This window comes from Stegodyphus dumicola, chromosome 7, assembly GCF_044657685.1.
Source record: "Stegodyphus dumicola isolate Sdum_Otavi_A_Nest chromosome 7, ASM4465768v1".
Lineage (NCBI taxonomy): Eukaryota > Metazoa > Arthropoda > Arachnida > Araneae > Eresidae > Stegodyphus > Stegodyphus dumicola.
In genome coordinates this window covers 1,176,319-1,199,030 of record NC_140774.1, presented here as the reverse complement: position 1 = coordinate 1,199,030, position 22,712 = coordinate 1,176,319, and the positions used below count along the sequence as shown (strand labels likewise).

Genomic DNA, 22,712 nt, shown 5'->3' with positions numbered 1-22,712 from the left:
AGGGCGTTCCTAACAGAGCCTAGCAAAGCGAATTCAGCTGCGACGCTTTTGTCCTCTCGCAACCGATGACGTCAAAATAGCAGTTGGAAATCAGCTGTCGCTCCAGCTAGGAAAGCATAACCGATGAACAGAAGCTGTTATCCAATGAAATTGTGTATCCCTGTAAACAAACTCACGTTGTTCGATAAGCGAAGGGAACTTGAATATTAGCGTCTCGTTTTCGATTAAAATCATGCAAAGATCAAGTAATTTTTCTGTGCGAGAATTGGAAGTTCTTGTAAATTCTCTTGAAAGTTACAAAGAACTTGTTAGTGGAGAATTAGGAAAATCATATGCTAATTTAAATGAACAAAAAGAAGCGTGGAGTGAAATTGCGGAGATTCTGAACTCTGTTGGGTTAGGAGTAAAAAGGACTGGATAGCAAGTAAAAAACAAATGGATCGATTTGAAAAGCCGCACAAAAAAGAAGGCAGCCAAAATAAAAAATAATCATTTCCATACAGGAGGAGGGCCAAGTACAGATATGAAACTTTCATATGTTGAAGAAAAAGTCCTTGCCCTGATAGGGAAGACTTGTGTTGAAGGCATCACCTCATTAGAATTTGATACTAGTGCACAATATATAATAAATGTAAGCATCTTTTGAATTTTGTAATGTGTTAATTTCAGATATATAAATTACATTTTTTTTCATGTGTTATGATGTTCAAGATATTACTGATATTCAGTGTGTTTTAAATCTTATTAATGTCATTAAAATGTGAAAAGCAAGTATGATATTCATAAATAGCTGAATTTTCTGGTAAACATTTGATAAAATAGGTATAAGTTACTGAATACTTTTTTCTAGTTTTGAGTGCTTGGATTTAAATTTAACAAATTTGTTATTATTTATTTGAATTAAGTATATAGTTATAAAACCACAGGTTTTAGTCCCCTTTATAATTCAAGTAATATACCCAACATGGCAGAAACTGTAATTTCTTGTATAGTTCAAACAAGCAAAAACTGTAGAAAATCCTCAAAATATTTCCGTCTTTCAAAGAATTATATATATGTGTGTGTGTGTGTAATTTATAAGAATATTTGTGATCCTGCATGAAAGCTTTCCTTTCCTTAAACAGATAGCATTCTTTATGTTTGTCATAAGTCAAACCTATTCTGGTGGTTTGTGAATTTCATGACATCTTTTTAACAAGTGTAATAATGTTATTGCCTTAAAAAAAATGTAAAGATAATGTGTTAAAATTATGATTTTTAGAAGAAAAGCATTAAAATGTTTTTAATTCCCTGTGTCATGTATTAAAATATCTTTTATTCTAGCAGTTTTTGAATACCTTGATACTGAAATTGAAATAATAATATGTTATAAAACATAATTTCTGATTTGTTTTTCAATGAAAGAAAAAAGTTACTTAAACTACAATAAAATTTCATTGCTAGTTTTCCATTTCTGATAATAAATGTTTATATTCTAACTATTTCAAAATATGCTAGTTTCAGATTCACTTGACACTTTTCCCTAAATATTTACTTTAGTGAGTTTGGTAGGTATTACTGTTGGCTAAATCTCTGTATTTACACCATTTATTACATTATTTTATTTATTATTTACATTATTTATTATTATAATACAAATTGCGAACTTAAAGAAATGTGTAAGCTGGTTTGCATTAGCAGATTTCCAGTTTCATGCAGAAAACCTTAATTCTTTACATTTCAAATAATTTTTAAGTTAAACCAAAGTTTTCTAAAGTTTCAATTACTGTATAGTTAAAATTTAATTAAGTAATGTATACAAATTTATTTATCTTCAGGAACAAAGAAAACTGGAAGGAAATAGTAAGTTGTTACAAAATTAATTTTAAAATTTAAATCTCATTTTAAAAGTATATTTTTTAAATTTTTATTTTGAAATCATTTTCTGTAAAATTTCTTTGTCTTATGTAATATTTTATTTTTTGGAAGCTTCAGAAAATTCTGTGATACATACTCCAAGCCAACAGGTAGGTTCTAGTGCCATTATTTTCAAATAATCATGAATATGTTTTAATTTTTTTTGTATAATAATTTCTTAACATAAATATTTATTATAAATATTTCTTAATAACTTTATATATGTATTTGTTTTTTTCATTTTTTAGAATACAGCATTAGTTTTCACGCCACATTCCTTGAATGATAAGTGTTTGAATACTTTAGCCAAAAAATTCAGACTTTTCCAAACCACAGCTTACTTGTATGCAAGTACATAATGTAACGCATTTAACCATTCTTAAAAATAAAAATACACTGTTAATGAATTGTGATAGAATTCTGAAAGAATGGAATTTTCAGATTTTTATTATATATATTGCTATCTAGATTTGATATGAATATATAAAAATATTAATTACATTTTTATGTAGTTCAAATAATTTCCACAGGGTACAGATATACGTATCTGTTTGCATGAGTTAGGTATCATTATATTTGTGCACTTCAAAAGTTTAAAAATTTTTAGGAAATGTAAATCATTACTGAAATATGCTTGTTAACTATGCTTACTTTTAATTTTGCAGTATGTTTCTATCAATGCATATTATGATAAATGATGTTGCCCTACATTAGTAATTTTAGAAGTTTTCTCTGCTATTCTTCAAATAGTTGTGTGTCGATGAATGTTCTACTAATATTTTTTTTTTCCTTTCCTAGATGACAACTGCAGACCACAATATCATCAACAAAATTTGGTTAGTATTTCCAAATTTGAATCATTTTTATAAATCTTTTAAAATGCAAAAATTGATGAATTGCAATTATTATGATTTCATGTTTGCATTTGAATAAACATTTTACAGACAAAAAAATTATCATTTCTTTAATTTTTGTCTTGTTTTATATGGATCTCTTGTGGGTAAAATTGATACACATGTCACTCTGTCTCTTCTGCAATGTTTTTGAAAATTTTTATGGGAGATAAAATATCTATTTTGTTGATTTACTCACTTTGTTGTTTTCAAGCACTCAAAGAGCAAAGCAGCATAGTATAACAGTTTTTATTCTGTCAACTTTCTGAAAGTTATTAGCTTCACTATCCATCTTATCACTTGAATTTTCTCTTGGAACAGATGTATCAAAGCTCCCAAAACATGTTAAACTGATACTAATCTGTTACTGCATTATACAATAGGTATGTCTGTTTCTGTAAACATTTATTATATTTCAGGGATCATCTTCAGTAAACAATTACAGAATATCTGATGGAAGCAATGCAAATTTTGCAGTTATATAGAATGATGAAATGCCTACTGGTATTATATGCTACCTTTTAATTATGATTATCGCCATTTTATGATTATGCAAAATAAAAAATTATCTCTGATTGTATAAATATGTCAGAGCAAATTGTTGAGTAAATTGTACTTATTTCATATGATTTCTTCTCATTTTTCCCTCTAAATTTACTTTAGGAAACTCTACACCACAATGGCATTCTGCAGCTGAAACACCACAATGGCATTTAGGGAAACGAAAAAGTTTGTATTCTAGTTATATAAAATTACAGTATATATGCTTTTAAAAGCCTTATATGTTTTTGCCTTATTTATATGTGTCTAAATAAGCAAGGAAAACCATATACTAGTATAAAATTATAAGAAGATGTAAATGAAAACAATGAATTGTATAATTTATTATTTTTGTTGTAAATAAATTGCCCTTATGAAATTCACTAATAACATTCAGGAGGGGGAGGGAAAAATATGTGAAATGTTCTAAATTAAGTGCTCTGGTAATCCATTTTTTAAATAATTATTACTTTTGTAATTGATATTAAGGTAAGAAGTTCTGTTGTACACAAGATATGGCTATCTTCAAACCAATTTCTGGCTCACATTCTTAAAAATTTTCATCTAACATGCAAGTAAAATTCTACCATTTAAGAAGTACAGTATATATAGTATTCAAATTAGTGTAGTATGCAAATTCGACAAAAAATATGACACTTTCTTTTTCATCAGCCAGCAAACTCAACAATCCTCTTACAATTCATTGTGAGAAAAAAGTGTACTCTATACAAAAACATTAATAAAAAAAAAATTAAAAAAAAAAAAATACTGTTCAATCCAGAAGATGGAAATATGCATGAACTGAAATGAACATCTGCTGCCTGCATGTTGTACATAAACAAATTTTGGCAACATTATGGTTTGTACATATATAATTCTGTGCATGAATACTTTTTGGAGGGTAGGTGGATAATCAGAAAGAACCAATAAAACATATATTAATCATTAAGAAGTGTTTCTATTGCTTTTAAATTATTCATTTGAAAATTATATAATTATCATCCAAGACACAAAGATGGCAGTTTTTCAGATCAAAGATCTTTCATTTGATAATGAATCAGAATTGTATCTGTAATTTGTATCTCCCTTTGAATTATCCCTGTACTTATTCAAAGTATCTCTCATTTCAATTATGTTATATTATTTCTAAAATCTCCTTTGCAACGATCAATGTTTAATTATTTGTAGATTGTACTTTGTTCAACAAATTCTCATAATATTGTATTATAATTCAATATACTGTAATGTAATTTTCAATAAAGACGTTGGCGAGGCCAACACATCTCCTAGTCAGAAGACTTCAAAATTCATAATAGGTTTTCTAAATTTAATTATTGGCATTATTATATTCATTGAGCTTTTGCTTTAAAATATAAAAATTTCTTAGCCTATGGCTCTGGTGATACCTCTGCTTAAGAGGTGCGGACCAGATAATCCACTTTCATGTTGTAATATTAAAATATGTACGTTATGTTTATAGGAAGGAGATAAACGCTGTAAACTAAAAATTATCTAAAACTCTTTTAGTAACTTATTGTTTGTTTTGTGCAAGATGTTTTCTAAATGTAAAGGGAAATATAATATGAACAGTAAAACTTATCACAGCAATTTCTTCTAATGATGAACACACTGTGCCAGATAATGTTAGTTTAAATAACACTGAGGATTACTGGTACTTGTATTTTCTATGTTGATGACATGATTAGAAGACTAACATCATCTTCTTGGCTTAGTGATAAACAGCAATATCATTTTATTCAGAGGCACTTACCATCATCAAGACTGTGAAGGAAATCCATAATATTGCTGGGAAATATGTCATAACAGGTCTTTATGGCATTTTCACTTTATATTTAAGAATAGCTTCTCTTAATAAGCATGTAAGGATTATGTTAATTTTACTAACAGTTAAATTTTGAGTTAAACTTCCTTTCCTATCCCTTCTTAATTTCAACTTACCACTTCCGGCCAAAACGTAGTTTTAGAATCACGTCTAATGCTAATGAGGAAGAGTGGTATTTAACCACGAAGTTCTACTGTCTTAATGAGAGAGATACCAAATATTCTGGCTAGCACATGTCTGCCATTTTAGGCTACTCTCTCGTAAGCTATTATTACGATCGGCCATACTTTAGGCCCTTGATAGCTTCGCAGTGAATTAGCATTAAGAGGCCAACTCTTAATTTAGTTGGGCCCACCAGCGGCCGAGCGGTAAAGTCGCTGAACACTGGTAGTTCGGTCCGAGGTTCGAATCCCGCGAACGGGCTGGCTGCATGGGTGTTTTCGTGGTTTTCCCCATGTTTAATGTATATTACGAGCCAGTTTCCTTTAGAAAGTCCTCCACGAAGGCATCCCTCTCTTTAGGCAGATAGCCTTCCAGGCATTGCCATAATCATACACACACACCTTAATTTAATTTATTTCTTAATCTTTTAAGTTAAAGCCCGAGTGTCGGCTGTATTCTACAACTCCAAGTCAGAGTTCTATTAAATCTTATTTGAATAATAAAAGGGTCTTTTAACCCTTTCCAAGTTTATTTACTGTCTCACAAACTCAAACGATTATTTGCTTCCTAGTTCTTAACATTTTTCACTTTCAACTGTAACTTAGAATTACACACTGGGGAATCCTACAAGCATGTTGAAATAAAACGGAAACTATCTATTATAAATTAAATTTTTAAATGATAATTTAAAAAATTTTATTTTTAGATACAGGTTCTACAATAAGAAATAGAAGAATGAGAGAGAAAAGGAAAAGAATGAAAATGGAGAAAATTGAAGATGAAGAAAAGGACATCATTCATACTCAAAAAAATATCTGCAATTTATTAGCTCAGATGCACAATTTATTTGAGAAATCTGTAGAAAATCAAAGAATTTGTATTGAAAATCAAAGAAAAATTATTGAAAACCAACATACAATCATAAATAGCTTGAGAAAATGAATAAAAAAAATTTAATATAACTTTATTTTCTATTCTAATATATTTTTTAAAAACATAGTTTTGAACTCGATACTGAATCATAACAAAAACTGATTTCTTTGCTTAAAATTTAGAAATCCACATATTTCTTGATTAGTTTTGGCATTATCAGATCTTTAATGATTATTACAAATTCACTTTTGACCAACTTCATGTAATTTTATTCTCACGAAACATGTCAGAGTGCTCAATTTGTAAATCCAGTAAAAGCATAATTATGTTACTAATAACTACACATTATGACCAATGTATAATGATACTGATCACTACACTTAACTGCTTGGATGTTCTAATTTTCGTCAAAGGAAATCTGCAAGTATCCTAAAAGCACTTATTTTCTGAAAGCTAACCAAGCATACTATATAGACAGTCACAAAAACAAGTGCCATTGGGACTCCATACAGTACAGGGCGATACTATATTAAAATATACGAATGTCAATATACACTCATAATATTTTTGCACAGACATAAAACCATCATTTAACTGCATAACTCAAATTTAAACTTTTGTTTTAATAATAAAATATACAAATTATTCCTGAGAAAATTTCAGCCATTAATGAGATGAGGGAATTGAATATAATAAAATTCCTTCGACAACAAAAATTTAAAATAATTTTATAAAGCTGCTTGAAACTGAAAACATTAAACATTAGAAAAAATCAGATTTGACTATGGTTAAGATATTCAGATTTGACTATGGTTACACACACGATTAAATATAAAATATTTCTATCAAAAAGATTTAATACCAGAGATTTTCTTATTATTATAAAAATACACAGATTTTATGCCAAAGTAAGTAGAAAAATAGTTGTCCATAAAAGCTGCTTCACATGTCTTTCAAAATCTGAGCAAATGGAAAAAATGAGCTTTATAATTCTGTACACTCAAAGACAAATATTCTTTAATCTATTTTGTCAGAATCTCTGGTTATAAGTATTTTACATCTTTTTTTAGAAAGCTAAAAAGACTACAACATAGTTACTAGAACATAATTATAATTTGTATATAAAACAATCTAAATACCACAACATGCAGTGTAAAACAGCAGAAAATGATTAAAAATGACTAAAATAATTAAAAAATAAAGTCAAATAACAACACCTATAACCACAGCAAATTCTGGAAATCAAATGGCAGACAATGATCTGTATGTCTACTAATTGGCATAAAAATACAACTAAGGCAACCTTTCAACCAATATCACCAGGTACACTTTCCGTGTTTGTCTGTACATAATTGTGCAAATTGTGTAATCATCATTCTGAAAACTTCCATGTGGAAAAAACATAAAATACATTCAGAACCTTAAATATATATATATGAAATGAATAAAAAAAACACATTTTTATTTAAATTTGTGAAATTTATTCTTATATATATATATATATATATTCTTAAACAGTAATTAATTATATATATATATATGAAAATTTAATAAAGTATTTTTAAATAGTACAGACATCAATAATGTTATGCATGATTACATAACTAAAGTATCTAATATTGCATACAACGAGGCCTGGCACTGGGTGGTCAAATTTAGAAGCAATTTTTAGAGCAGCAAAGATTATGCAAGGGGAACATTACGCATTGACTCGAAATTCTCTGAATTGTGAATCATATTGAAGCTTCATATGCAATATGATATCTACTCAAAGCTTTCCCATTAACAATTATATAAAATGAGACAGCAACTTTCCAAAATCTCATTTTCGTTAACTACGTTATTTACTTTGGAGTATAATCATATAATTTACTTACGATCATTATTATATGATGGTCAAACTTTGAAATCGATGGGAATAAAGAAGTTCCCAGAATTGTCAAATTAAAAAGATTTTTGTTAAACTGCACTTGAAAAATAACTATAACTCAATGTTGATGCAAATATTTACAAAATACAATAAATAACTGCATATATTAATGGCAAAAACAACTATGATAGGGGAACATTAAAGCATGATTAAAATGAAAAAAAAATCCATTTCTCAGCTAATCACTAGCTTTATAACATTATATGACATCTGTTTGAAAGAAAACAATTTTGATATTGCAAATATTCTCTTCTAATGAATTACATTATATTAGAAATAAAAAAATTCTGAGATAATTTCAGATGGATTTTACCCAGGGGTGGCCCAAGAGCGATGCGTAGTGCAGGGAGAAAATTATGCCACATGCGCATGACGTCATGTGGGTGACAGTCGTTAGTTCTTGGCGTTTGTTTACTTTCGTTGCATCAACTGTTTGATTTGATTTGTGTTGTTAATTTGCTATTATACCTAGTCGGAAGTAGCAAATTGTGCTATAGCGTTGTGTCAGAATTATACACTTCAATACGTTTTTTGGCGGAAAACACTCTTTACTACCAGATAAAATAATTGACTATTTCTTAATGAATTTATGTAGTTTTCATACATAGCTGTGATGTAATTTTACATTTTCTGCTATTTTACATTTAAAATTGAAACATTTCTCATTTTAAATCACTTTTTATCAAAATCTTCATTTTGTGGATAAGACTTACATCATAGTGAGATATTTAAACTCAGTGTCATGTTTACCAATACTGAGTACCTGAATGATTAGTTGATAAATTCGCTTATCCAACTTCATTCACATATTTTGGTTACTTTCTTTGCCTCGCAAACGTAATTCTATGTATTGAAGCAATGTCTGGGTTAAGCATTGCGAACTAAGTAAACTGATACATGCTTCACCGTGAGGAAATAACAATTTCTCGACCACACTACGATGCAAACATCGAATGAGTGAGTGACATATTTTCTTCAGTGTTATTTAACTGATGCATATGTCTGATGTAATTTAATTGATATAACTAAGTGAACTTACTCATGCTTGACCCTGATAGGAAAACAATACTGTGCTGGAATACAAATAGCGAAAGATTAAGTAAGATATTCTCTTCAGTGTTATTTAATTGCTGCATATGTTTTAATTTTGATTCCATATAATTTGTTTCTAATTATAAGAGAAAGACATTAAATACTGAACACTATTTTGAGTATAACAAAATTTTAAGAAACAACATGATATAAATACATTCGTAATTAAAAGTATTTAATTTGAATACAGGCTGAATTGAAATTAAGATGTAGAGCAAGTTTATCAGTTTTATTATTGAACATTTATGTGTAAGAAATGTATTTTAATTATTCCATTTTTAATGTATGGAGGGAAGAATCGGGCGTGAAAATCAAAGATTATTTGCTAAAACGCCAGGATAAATGTTGTATAGAAATCTTAGGAGTGTAAGGGATTATAAGTGTCCATTTAGATAATACTGAAAATACACTGAAGTGACAAAAGTCATGGGATACCTCCTAATATTTTTTCGGTCCTCCTTTTGCCCGGCGAAGTGCAGCAACTCGACGTGGCATGGACTTAGCAAGTCGTTGGAAGTCCCCTGCAGGAATATTGAGCCATGTTGCCTCTTTAGCCGTCCATAATTGTGAAAGTGTTGACGATGCAGGGTTTTGGGCACGAACTGACCTCTCGATGATGTCCCATAAATGTTCGATGGGATTCATGTCGGGGATCTAGGTGGCCAGATCATTCGCTGGAATTGTCCAGAATATTCTTCTAACCAATCGCGAACAATTGTGGCCCGGTGACATGGCGCATTGTCATCCATAAAAATCCCATCGTTGTTTGAGTACGTGAAGTCCATGAATGACTGTAAGTGATCTCCAAGTAGCTGAAGGTATCTATTTCCAGTCAATGATCGGTTCAGTTGCACCAGAGGACCGAATCTATGCCATGTAAAAACCGCCCAGACCATTATGGAACTACCACCAGCTTGAACAGTGCCTTGTTGACAACTTGGGTCCATGGCTTCGTGGGGCCTGCGCCACACTCGAACCCTACCATCAGCTCTTACCAACTGAAATCGTGACTCATCTGACCAAGCCACGGTTTTCCATTCGTTTAGGGACCAACCGATATGCTCACGAGCCCACGAGAGTCGCTGCAGGCGATGTCGTGCTGTCAGTAAAGGCACTCGAGTCGGTCTTCTGCTGGCATAGCCCAAGGAAGACAAATTTCGCCGCACTGTCCTATCGTACACGTCCCTCGTCCGTCCCACATTGATTTCTGCGGTTATTTGACGTAGTGTTACTTGTCTGTGAACATTGACAACTCTACGCAGACGTCGCTGGTCTTGGTCGTTAAGTGCAGGTGGTCGGTCACTGCGCTGTCCATGGTGGGATGTTATGCCTGAAATTAGATACTCTCGGCACACTCTTGACACTGTGAATCTCGGAATGTTGAATTCCCTAACGATATCCGAAATGGAATGACCCATGCGTCTAGCTCCAACTACCATTCCGCGTTCAAAATCTGTTAATTCTCGTCGTGCGGCCATAATCACGTCAAAGCCTCTTCACATGAATAACTTGAACGCAAATGAAAGCCCTCCTTCCTTCCTTTTCCCACTATTGCCGTGTGTAGCTTGCTGATAGCAAGCTGTATACCGGCTGTCATGAATTAAAAAGTACATTGCAGGTATAGCAAATGCTTGAGTGTGTCCGGAGGACAGGATGCAAAATGAAAGAAGGTGTGACTACTTTGTCACGTGAGGCTATAGCGGTGTCTGGTAGGCTGGAGAGATGCTGGTCCGAGTTTCAGGTACAGTGTGCATTTTTACAAATATTCAGTGCATAAACTCATCAAAGTGCATTTTTCTCACAACTAGAAAGACTATATACAAAAGTAAAATTCCGCAGGGAGTCCAGCAGAAGCAGTCAAAGATATCTCTTAGTAGAGGTCTTTTGATTGGCTGTTGAGACGTGTATGCGAAAATCATGAGAATTTGCTATTTACAAAATATTCAATTGAAGAGACATAAAAACATACTTTCCAGTAAACTAAAAGTTAAATTAAATAAAATAAAATAAATTTGAAACCAATAGGAGCAGTGAGAGATCTACAGTAAGCAGTAGAAGACTTTAGTTCGTAGTCCCGTGGGACGTCACCCTCCCGTGCCTTGACCCCGATAGTGGCTGCTTAACTTTAAGCATTTCAGTTTTCCAAGTAAACACAGGGTAAAAACTTAGGTTGGAAAGTTCTGATTTTCATTGAGGATAAATGCAGTAAATGGTCTAAGGTGCCTGTCTTCGTGCAATATTTCATATTCAAAGAGGTTAAATTGACGCATATGATTGCAGTCCTGGGCTTCTCTGAAGAAATTCCGATTTTGCTTTGCGATGAACTTATCTAAGGGGTCGATCTTGAGGTCATCTTGTAGACACTTATTTGTCACGAAATAATGAGCATTCGTAATAATCCTGAGATAGCGGTTCTGCACAACACATAATTTATTGAGGTCAGTTTTGGTCAGGGCGGCCCACGCTGGGGAGGCGTAAGTCATGATCGGTCTGATCGCAGACATGTAGATGAGCCGCTTTTTTCCCAGGTCGAGAGTGGAGTATTTACCAATAATTGGGAAGAGACATTTGATAATTTGTAAGGCCTTATCCCTGACGTAATTTATATGGTTAGTCCACGTTAAGCGATCATTTATAATCACTCCGAGGTACTTGGCATGGGGAACAATTGGAACAATTTCGTTAAATAGATAAAGTCCTCTTTTGACAGGTGTGTTCCTTTTATTTCTGCGTATGAGGAGAAGTTGAGATTTGGCTGCGTTTATTTGGACTTTCCATTGCGCGCACCATCGTTCGATGCTAGGAATGACATCTTGTAGTTTTTTGATGGCGTGATTCATATTAACAGACTTTACTGCCAGGGCAGTGTCGTCTGCATAACAGGCCAAAATAGCGTTATTTTGAGATGCTTGAGGAAAGTCAGCAGCATAAAATAGATACATATAAGGTCCTAGAACTGACCCTTGCGGAATACCGCTATGGATATTTCTAGACGAGGAGATAGCACCGTTCACACAAACACAAAAAGTCCGGTTTGTAATGAAGGAGTGAATTGTCAAGATCATTTCTCGGTCCACGTTAGCAGTAATTAATTTGGATATGAGCCCCTCATGCCAGACGCGGTCGAAGGCTTTCGCCACGTCCAACATGAGGAGAGCAACACTTTGTTTGTTATGCAAAGCAGAGCCACAAAAGTCAGTAATGCGTAACAACTGCTTCGTAGTAGAAAGGTGCTGGCGGAAACCAAATTGTTCCGGAGGCAACATGTTTAGATAGGATTGCATACGTGAGAGAATAATGCGCTCATAAATTTTTCCGAGCACAGGCAGGAGACTAATAGGTCGATAGCCATCTGGTTTCGTGTGGTCCTTTCCAGGTTTAGGAATTAAAATAATTTTTGCACTTTTCCACTGCTGTGGAAAGTAGGAGTTAAATAAACACGCATTTAAAATGCTAGTGAAATTCGCTACTGCACAGGGAGGTAACATTTTAACTGCAGTATTTGAAATGCCATCATTTCCGGGAGCTTTGCGTGATTTGAGTTTTTTAATAATTTGAGACACTTCTACAGGGGTAGCAAATTTGGGAATATTTCGTGCTGTGGGGGCATTTAGCCAATCTTTCACATGAGTAAGGGTGAAAAGTTCAAAGTTTCTGTCCACAGGCCAATCATTTGGCGTAAATTGTAGTTCCAAATGCGAGGCGAAAACATTTGCTTTATTTTCATTTGAAAGGGCAACAACTCCGTTATGGAAGATGGGACGATTGGTAACAAAATTTGCTTTGAGGTTTTTTATTAAAGTCCAAAGAGATCCGTCACGGAAATCTAAGTTGCACATTTTTTCACACCAGAGTTCGTCCTTGTGTTGCTTCACAGCAGTTTTGATGTCCCGGTTTAGGCGATTTATCGCCCTTTTGGCGACAGGATCCCAGGTAAGGTTGTAAATTTTTCTGAGGCGATTTCTATGCCTCATCATTTGACGTATTTTAGGCGGCAGTCGGAAGAGCGTGTTTGTATTTACAACTGTATCACTAGCATTTTCAATAGCCCTTTGAATTTTTGAGGTAAATGAGGATACTGCAGAGTCGATGTTATCAACACAGATCAAATTTCTGACATCAAGAACACTGTCTTTCATGAAGAGTTCATAGCGCTGCCAGTCAGTAATTTTCCTAGTGGAAGCAGTATTACTTTTGTTCACTCCTAAAGTAGCAATGATCGGTAAGTGATCCGAGGATAGTTCGTGCAATACTTCAAGCGTGATAGGGATAGTTGTGGTGGACAAAACAATATCCAGAATGTCGGAATATTCTATTCTGTCCGGGCGATAAGTGTATTCGTCCGGTGTGTAAATAACAACAGGATGGCTTAAAATGTAATTTTGTAGAGTTTTACCGTTTGTATTTCCTTTACGGCAATTCCATGCGATGCTCTTGGCATTTAGGTCTCCTGCCAGGATCGTAGGAGTATCAGGAGGAAGGATTGAGTCTAGTAGGTTATAAGTTAACACATTATGCGGTGGATTATAAAAAGCACTGAAATAAATATTTTTGTACACCGGAAGGGTAATGCACACTGTAATCAGCTCGCAACCAAAGTCTTTACACTCTTTAACGAGGCAAGATGGTAAATTTCTCTTCACATAGATGGCGACACCTCCGCCTCGATGGCTAGTTCTATCACAGCGATAGATTCTGTAGTTGGAGATATTCAGACTGTAACATCTTTGAGCATGTGTCTCAGTAATGAGCGCGAAGTCAATATCGTGCTCGTACAGAAATTCTTGCAGTTCTGAGATTTTATTGCGGAGACTATTTGAATTCCACACCATGAAGCGGATTAAATTTGCCTTATTAGTGTGTTGGCCCATTATCTGAGATCACATTTTCTTGAGGTAGAGCGTTTTTTTCTTGGGTTAGTTGCTTGAAGAGCAGGGAAAGTCCAGAATTTTGAATAATTGCGACAAAGCTTTTAAGTTCATGTAGAATGGTTTTAGCTTCGCTTACCGCTTCAGGGGCAAGTCCACTGGCTAAGGCTTGCGAGTAGGATTTGTTACTAATTACTCGATCTGCATAAAATGATGGCTGAACCTGAGCTTTAGGCTTTGGAAACTTTTCACAACCACGAAAGTTCGCAGTGTGTCCAGTCATCTTACAATTCGCACACGTAGGGGGAGTATTCTTGTCTTTTTTACATAAAAACGATTGATGAGCGTCTCCACACTTAACGCACCGAGGTTCATGGTGGCAATGTGTCTGAGCATGGTGAAATCCCTGGCAGCGAAAACACTGCAGGGGTCCAGCTCTACCTCGGTATCTTTCTACTTTAATCCTCATTCCTAGGATGAATTCTTCGTCGAAGATATTTTTACTTTTTTCCTTACGATCCAGGGTGATCAAGAAGAGAGGCATATTTATGACTTTTCCGTCTCGTCTTCGTTTGAGTTGATTCACTCTGATGATGCTATAACCTTTTTGAGTTAAATACTCAGCAATTTCGCTTTCGTCCGTGTCATTGGGGAGAGGTCTAATAACAGCCTTAACATATTTGTTTTCAGGCAATTCGAAGCAGTGATATCGAATACCTTTGTCTTTGAAGACCTGTACGATTTGTTTATAAAGCGCAGGGGATTTGGATTGGATTTTAAATCCACTCTGAATTAATTGACCAAAGTAATCCTTTTCAGCCTGCAGATTATAACCGATGAGGAGTGCTTTAACTTCTGAAAATTTGAATCTTTCATCTTTAACCATGATAGGCGGTGGTTTTCTTGAGCTCGTGTTAGGATTGGTCGATGGTAGCGTCAGCATTGGTTGCGGACTGGGAGAAGTGTCCATGACGTTATTTTTTGGTGTTTCAGTAGCCGGATCTGCGACCTGTACTTCTGGGGCTGTATCCATATTATCAGAAGTTGTTTCCGTGGTCGGCTCAGCTGTCGAATCAGAGGAATTCGTCAGGGTAGGCTTTCGAGAGGGTTTTCTTGGTCTTCTAGTAATATCTCCTTTAGGACCTGAGTCCGTATCGGAGCTATCTTCATCCAATGCTTTATATTTTTTCGATTGCTCTTCATCTGAGCGCGCAGGGCTGCTGGCTCGTCTGGCATTAGTTTTGTTGATTCCAGTTATTGAAGAATCGTTGTCATTAACCTTAGGAGCTATGTTTGGTTTGGGAAGAGAAGTAGAAGAACGATCAGCATTCAATTCTCTGTCGATGAAAAGTTTGAGACGACGAAGGAATTTAAGGTCTCGTGCATCTTTAGATGAGAGAGATCCATCAGCTTCTTCAACGCATTCTAAGTTGGTAATCTCAGCGGCAATAAAATCAATCATTCGATCCATGGTGGAGCGGATGGCAGAGAATATAGCAACGGGGAAAGCAATCAGAGTCTATTGCAATGCCGGCCTACTGTTACAGCGGCATGCACTCTGATCAGGTATAATAAAAGAAGAGTTCTAATATCACAAAATCAGGAGCGAGCAGATGCACGTCTTACATGTACGATAGTCAAAACTCGAAATCTCTGGGCACGTGGCCACGCAAGCGCGGCGATTAGGCCTAGGACAGGGTGATGAAATCGAAGAACCGGATCTGGTGGAACGAGCACTCGCAAGCGACGTGCTACTCTCACGAGGGATACGACGACAATGTGAATGAAAGCCCTGCCAAAGCACTTCGCATTTATACATTTTCTACGCGATACTACTGCCATCTGTATATTTGCATATTGCTATCCCATGGCTTTTGTTACTTCAGTGTATATGCACTTCTGCTGAAATCTGAAGTGAATCAGTATAAGTAAAAATGATTTATTGATGATGGTAATTTAAAAAAAAAATTGATAGGTCCATTTAAAAGTATAAGGATGTGATATTAAGAAATTTGTAGAATTTTAGGGTAATTAAATATGAATTTGTTGATTTAGATCTTTTTATATATATTTTTGCTTGAGTTATGTAATTTAAACTGAAAATCACGATCATATATTTTTGATGGAATGTCAAAGTTCATGTGTATTAAAAAATGCATGAGCAATGAAAATAAATAGGAAAATACTTTTTGATCATGTTATTACCATGGTTTTAGCAGTTATTCCTTCATGTGTTCTATTCAACAAGATTTATTTAATGCAGACAATACAACACAAAAATATTGAAAAATACCTTGTTTTACAGCATTTATTTCCCGTAATTAACTTAAATATCGTTTTTCATTTTCTAAGGCTTTCCTTTAAGGGGACCGTGGACTTTAAAATAGCTAACAATCAACCGAAATATTGAATTTGTTTTTTTTTACTCTCATAATATTCCATTTACGTAACTACATCATATGCAAAAAACAGAGTTAAAATATTCTAATTTTTAAATAAGTTACAAGCATTTAAAATGTGTAAAAAACGTAAACTTTGAACTTTAAATTCTGGAGGAAAATCTAAAGAAATGTATTTTAACAGTTATTTACTGATGTAATAATTTATATATTTGCTCAAAAGAAGTGTTTATTTCTGGAAAAAAAAAAAAAAAAAAAAAAGGCTAAAAATAATGTCAGTATTGAATTTAACTTAATTTATGTGAATGCTATACGCCTAGAACAGGAGGAAACAATCTCGTTTTCTCTACTCATTGCAAAAAAGCTTGAACTTCGCTTGAACCAAAGCAAAAAAGAAAAGTTTACCTGCTTGGAAAAAAACAGAAATAGTAAAACATATTGTAAAACGTTAAAAGATAATGTAAATCTAACAAATGAAGGTGAAACACATGATGAGAGGGAATTTTAAAAGTTTCATTGGATATAATGCATAAATTGTTTCTACCTCAAACTTCGAATCACGAATGAATTTGCGATATGTTTATTTTTTTCATATTAATATTATGAGATTAAAAAATAGTTAAATGATACGAAAATGTTATCTAGTGTCTACATATTCATATTTAAAGTTAATTTGCTGTTTCTCATGACCATGTATTAAAGGTAAGTTTGAAGAAAAACTTTAAACTCGGTTTTCTCAAAACGAAAATTTTTGCAGTTTGTATGTCTTGAAAATGCTCCATGCGTCTCATTTTTAGTTAAAAATGCATGATATTTGGAAGAAACTATCTTGTTATATGTTGCAATAGATCTGTGTATGCGTTTTGGGATATGAGATTATTAAGAAGTTTAAACTTATAATAATGTTTAAGAAAAGGAGATATTTTTCCGAAAACTGGGTTTAAGTTCACAAAAATCCTTTTTAAAAATTTCTGATCCATCATATTCAATAACGGATACACAAAAACCTTTGTCAAGTCTTTATAACAAACTTAAAGGAAAAATTAGGAAAGAATATAGAAAATTAGCGCGCAAGGAGCATTTTAAATCTATAATTAAAATAACTAATTATTTGTTTTAAAATTTTTTAATTTAAATTAAATTAAAATTTTGAACATATAATTTATAAACTGATGTTATAATACGTATATCTATAAAATTTCTCATTGAAAACAGAAAAACTTAAAAAACTAATTTTTAAAGTCCACCGTCCACTAGGAAAGGATGTAATGTTTACGATTATTTTCAGCATTCGTACGAATTCTGTGTATAAAATAAACATTTGCTTTAACAAAATGCTTAATCAGAAAGTAATATACCCGGTATTTCCGGTGTGTTATTATAACTACCCCATATAAAATGATCATTTTGCTTTAGTTTACATTTTTTCCATTATCAAAATTAAGGCTCCTATATACCAGGCTGAATCATCAGGCATTCGCTATCCCAAGTGGGAGATTAAATGGCGGCTGTGTAGTTACGGTGCAACAATTTTTTTGTTTTTTTTGTGTAAAATGGGCGGATGTGCAGCTATTAATTGTACAAATCATTAACGGAAAGGTCATACATTGGTAAAATTTCCTAAAAATGAAGAAAGAAGAAAAATATGGGTAAATAATTGCCGAAGAGACAATTGGAAACCTGGTCCAAGCGCTGAAATTTGCTTAGTAAGTATAATGTTAATTACGCCTTGATTTAGAGTTTATATCTTCTCTGATGTTTATAATGTGTAAGTAAAGTGAAATTCTTGTGTACAATAACCTAAGTATCTGCTAATTTCTGTAATAATAGCTATAATTAAATTAGTCTAGGGTTAATGTACCCGTCGCCAAACATCGCCAATGTGGATGTTTTGAATGTGGAAAAGAAATTTCTCTTCTAATATAAAGCGCAAATTTTGTTTTCCTGTGCTAATTGTGGAAATTATACTAATGTAACATGAAAATCATTAGCAAATTGAAATTTATTAAAAAACAAATCATAATTTGGAAAGTCAAGATAAAATCTGAATGTTTGCTAAAGATATATGTAACATTATACTATAGTTGCAATATCGTTGGAATGATATATAATTTTTTTCTTTATTTTATAATCACTATTGTTAAAAAGTTAGATGAGTTTTTTATGCACGGTGCCCACTAATGTTTCTTGGTTAAAATAACTTCCAGAATTTTGACATTGACATCTGAAGTCAATAGAATAAATTGAATAGTATGAGACAAAATATATATAATCTGACTTCAATAATTGCAAGTACCATATATTTATAATCACAGTATTATACAATTTGGCAATGGAGTAAAGATTTAGAAATGAATGCAGAACATTCAAATAAGCACAGAAAACTTGTGAAACTGCATGTGTATTTTTCAAAAATAATTGTAGTGTTTTTAATGCATGTGTAGTGTTTAATGCATGCATAACAATCAAATAAATCTGCCTATAATGATGAATTTCAAAGGCCAAGCCAAAATCCTTTCATGAATTTGATACTTCTAAAGAATGTGATCTCGTCAAATTAAATCCTCATGACATTGATAAACAGTTATTACTGATATGTGTTACAAAGCAGATTTTTATACATGATAAATAATATTTTCTGAAGTGTTATTTTGTGTTGTCATCTCTAAATAAGAAATTGCCTACAAATTCAGAAAGCTACTGAACTACGTTCTAGAGTTTTTAATAACTTTAATTGGATATGTCTGTGGGGATGTAATTTAAAAAATTGTCGTTTAAACTGGCCTTGATGCTTTTTAAAATGCATGTTGGCACTGTGCTTCGAAATTAGGCCTATGTTTTGAATGATTAGAGAATTAAAAATTAAATATTTCAATTAAAGCAATAAACATTACTACAATTATAACAAGAATCATAGTCTGCTCTAATTATAAATGTATTTATCGGCCTAGTATCTTAAAAGTTGGGTGAAGTGAACTCATATTTTCTTATCTATTGTAAGAGCACTATAGCAAGAAATATAAAGTTTTATTTTAGTTGTTTTTAATTTTATAGCAAAACACTACTTCATTTAATTTTTGGATAATGTTCTAAAGAACACTTTAAATTATAGGCAAAAAATAAATATTGGATAATTAAATTCTGCCCAAGCTTACAAGATGCTGCTGCTGATATGTTAGACATGGTTTGTTTATTGTTTCAGTTTTTTATAATACTGGGCCTAATTTAATTACCTGCATATTTATTTATTGCCTATACTTACTTACAGTTCATGCTTGCTGCCTTTGGCACAGCCTCACTGTGTGAAACACTTTTCTCACATTTCTTTCGTGTGGTTTGTTTTTTGTACTTTTATTTATTTTGTATACTTTTTTTTATTACTTTATGTATTTACAGGATCATTTTGAGGAATTTCAATTTGAGTCACTATGCAAAGATAGTTAAAAACTAAGAAAAACTGCAGTACCAACACTCTTTAGCATTCCAAATCCACCACCATCTGTAACTGACAAGAGGATAAGAGAAGTAAGATGTCCTAAGCCAAATACTGAAGTGGTAAATTATTTAATATTCTCCAAAAAAATTGTTGAAAAAATCATTGTTATTACAAATATATTAATTCAGTCAACCATTGTTTAAAAAAATAATCACAGCATAACATGTTTACTATTTCTTTTTGAATTTAGGAAACTCTACCTGCTTCAAATGAAGAGTTGTTAAAAAAAAATAGAATTCCTTGAGCAACAGCTTCAAGAAAAAGATGCAAAATTGACATCATTTTTGTCCGATGAACAAGTAGGAACCCTTGCTGTGCAGTCAAAAAGGAACTGGTCAGAAAAGTCCATTATAAAAGGACTGAAGATGCGATTTGCTTTGAGCAAACATGGATATAATTACCTCAGAAGTACTGGATATCCAGCACCATCGTACAGTACCTTGAACAGGAGGATTAGGGACATAAAAATTAATTTCGGCATTTTAGAAAATTTGTTTTTTTTCCTCAAGACAAAAGTTCATTCATTGGATGCTCTTGATAGGAACTGCTGCCTTTTAGTTGACGAAATGGAAATAGCTTCATATCAAGATTTTGATACATCGTCTAAGTCATTCATTGGAAATGTTACGTTAGGAAGCTAAGCATTACACTATTGTAATGCTTAGAGGCCTTAAAACATCATGGAAACAGATTGTTGCCAATGAATTAACAGGGCCTTCAACATCAGGTTCTGACATGAAAGATCTAATTCATAGAACTGTAGTAGCAGCTACAGAAATAGGTTTAACTGTAAGAGCCTCTGTTTCAGATATGGGAAGCAATAACAGAGCAATGTGGTCGTCATTGGATGTGTCTGTCTCTAGGAGAGATAGGAAGACAAATTACAACATTGGAGGACCTGATGTTTTCATTCACAGTATTGCAGATGTACCACATCTCATTAAAAATATGAGAAATACATTTCTTTCAAGTATTATAATATTACCAGAGGAATTTCGCCACCAGCATGCCTTGCCATCGAGGATAGTATCTTCAGTGTATGTGAAACGACTCTGGTCAAGTGAGATAGAAGCAGATGCTGCCCTGAGATCTCTACATCACTTGAACAGAGTTCATCTCTTCCCAACACACTTTTCCTCGATGAATGGGGCATCTGCTGTGCAATTGTTTTCTGTAAAAACAGCTGCTGCTATTGAAAAAGCAGGTATTTTACACCAAGTTGCAAAAGAAGCATTAACTTCTGCATGGTGGCTGAGACTTGTAGCAGAATGGTTTACAATTATGACTACAAGGCATCCAAAAAAAGGCATCACTATCAAAAATCAAGATGAGAAATTTAATATTTTATTGAAATTCATTCATGTGACTGAAACTGTTCAGTTTGGGAAAGCATGGAAGCCATTTCAAACTGGCATTATTATGAGCACATTGAGTGTTGTGAAACTCTCAAAAGAATTATTTTCTGAGGGGTTTACATTTTTCTTACCAGGCAGGTTGACACAAGATGCGCTGGAAAATGCCTTTTCACAGATTAGACGAAAGTTGGGTGCAAAGCCTACTGCTTTGCAAGCCAAGAGAGCACTGAAATTAGTGTGCCTATCACAGTTCATTTCAGATATCAATAATCCAAATTATTGTTCTGAAAGTGACCACAGCCTCTTTGATGCTTCTGAATTAGAGGTTGCTATCAGAAAGGAGGTCTTGCATCCTATCTCCAATTCTGTAGTGCCATCTACCTCTTCTGCAGTGGCAGTGAAACGTCGCTTGCCCCCAGCTGTGGAAGAAAATGATATACATTACATCGCAGGAGCCATATATAATAAGTTGTTGAAAAAAAAAAGCATATGTGAAAATTGTAAAACAGCTATGACCATTTCAGAGGACATGCTGGAACCTGACATACCCGAGCATCGCACAATTCTTACAAAACATAGCAATAAAGGTGGACTGAAGGTCATCTCTTCAGGAATGTATCAAATGTGTAGGGAAGCTGAACGAGAATTTCAAAAATGTAAAGATGTACTCCTTCGTTTACAATCAGCCATCACAAAAGAATTAGTTGAAAGAATAATTGATAAATGTACGCATGTGGCCATGCCAGAATGCTGTAATCTTAAGAAAGTAATTATTGATAATTTTTTTATTACTAGATGCAAAGGCCTTACACAGCATCTTATCAACAAAAGAGCCCATAACGTTTCATATTCATCAACATCGGCCAATAAGAAACAAAAAGTAAAATAATTTTAGAAGGTATGTATGTTTTATATTAAATAATTTATGTGTTTTATGTAATATGTATTACTTTTTCCTAGGCTACGAGTATATAAATTTCTGTGTTTGATGTTATATATGTTACTTTCTGCTAGGCTATGAGTATATTATTATGGTATTATTTTCTTGTTTCTAATATATAGAAATATAGCATATTTTCCAGTATAAAATTTCAGTTCAGTTTTACTTAAAAGTATGGGAAAGCAGATTTGTTTCATGCATGATCTTTATAATACTGGAATGAAATGAATGAATTTTAATCTGTAAACAATTTTTTGTTAATATTGAAATGTGTTTCCTTGGGTACATTTTTAGGCACTTGTGGATCATGTCAGACAACATGCAATAGAAAAAAGATGTCCGTGTGCATAAATTTTTCATTGTGTTACTTCATTTTATCTAAATTTCAAGGATAATTCTTTTCATTTTTATATGGCATGTTATTA

General features: G+C 33.0%; 1 pseudogene across 1 annotated transcript; it reads left to right on the top strand.

The window, feature by feature from the left end:
• Positions 1-185: 185 nt before the first annotated feature.
• LOC146996073 (myb/SANT-like DNA-binding domain-containing protein 4) lies at positions 186-6,296 on the top strand (annotated as a pseudogene). The gene is made up of 6 exons (XR_015041932.1): positions 186-631; positions 1,818-1,842; positions 1,969-2,006; positions 2,695-2,732; positions 3,209-3,518; positions 6,041-6,296. The product of XR_015041932.1 is annotated as a myb/SANT-like DNA-binding domain-containing protein 4 (transcript).
• The last annotated feature ends 16,416 nt before the right edge of the window (positions 6,297-22,712 follow it).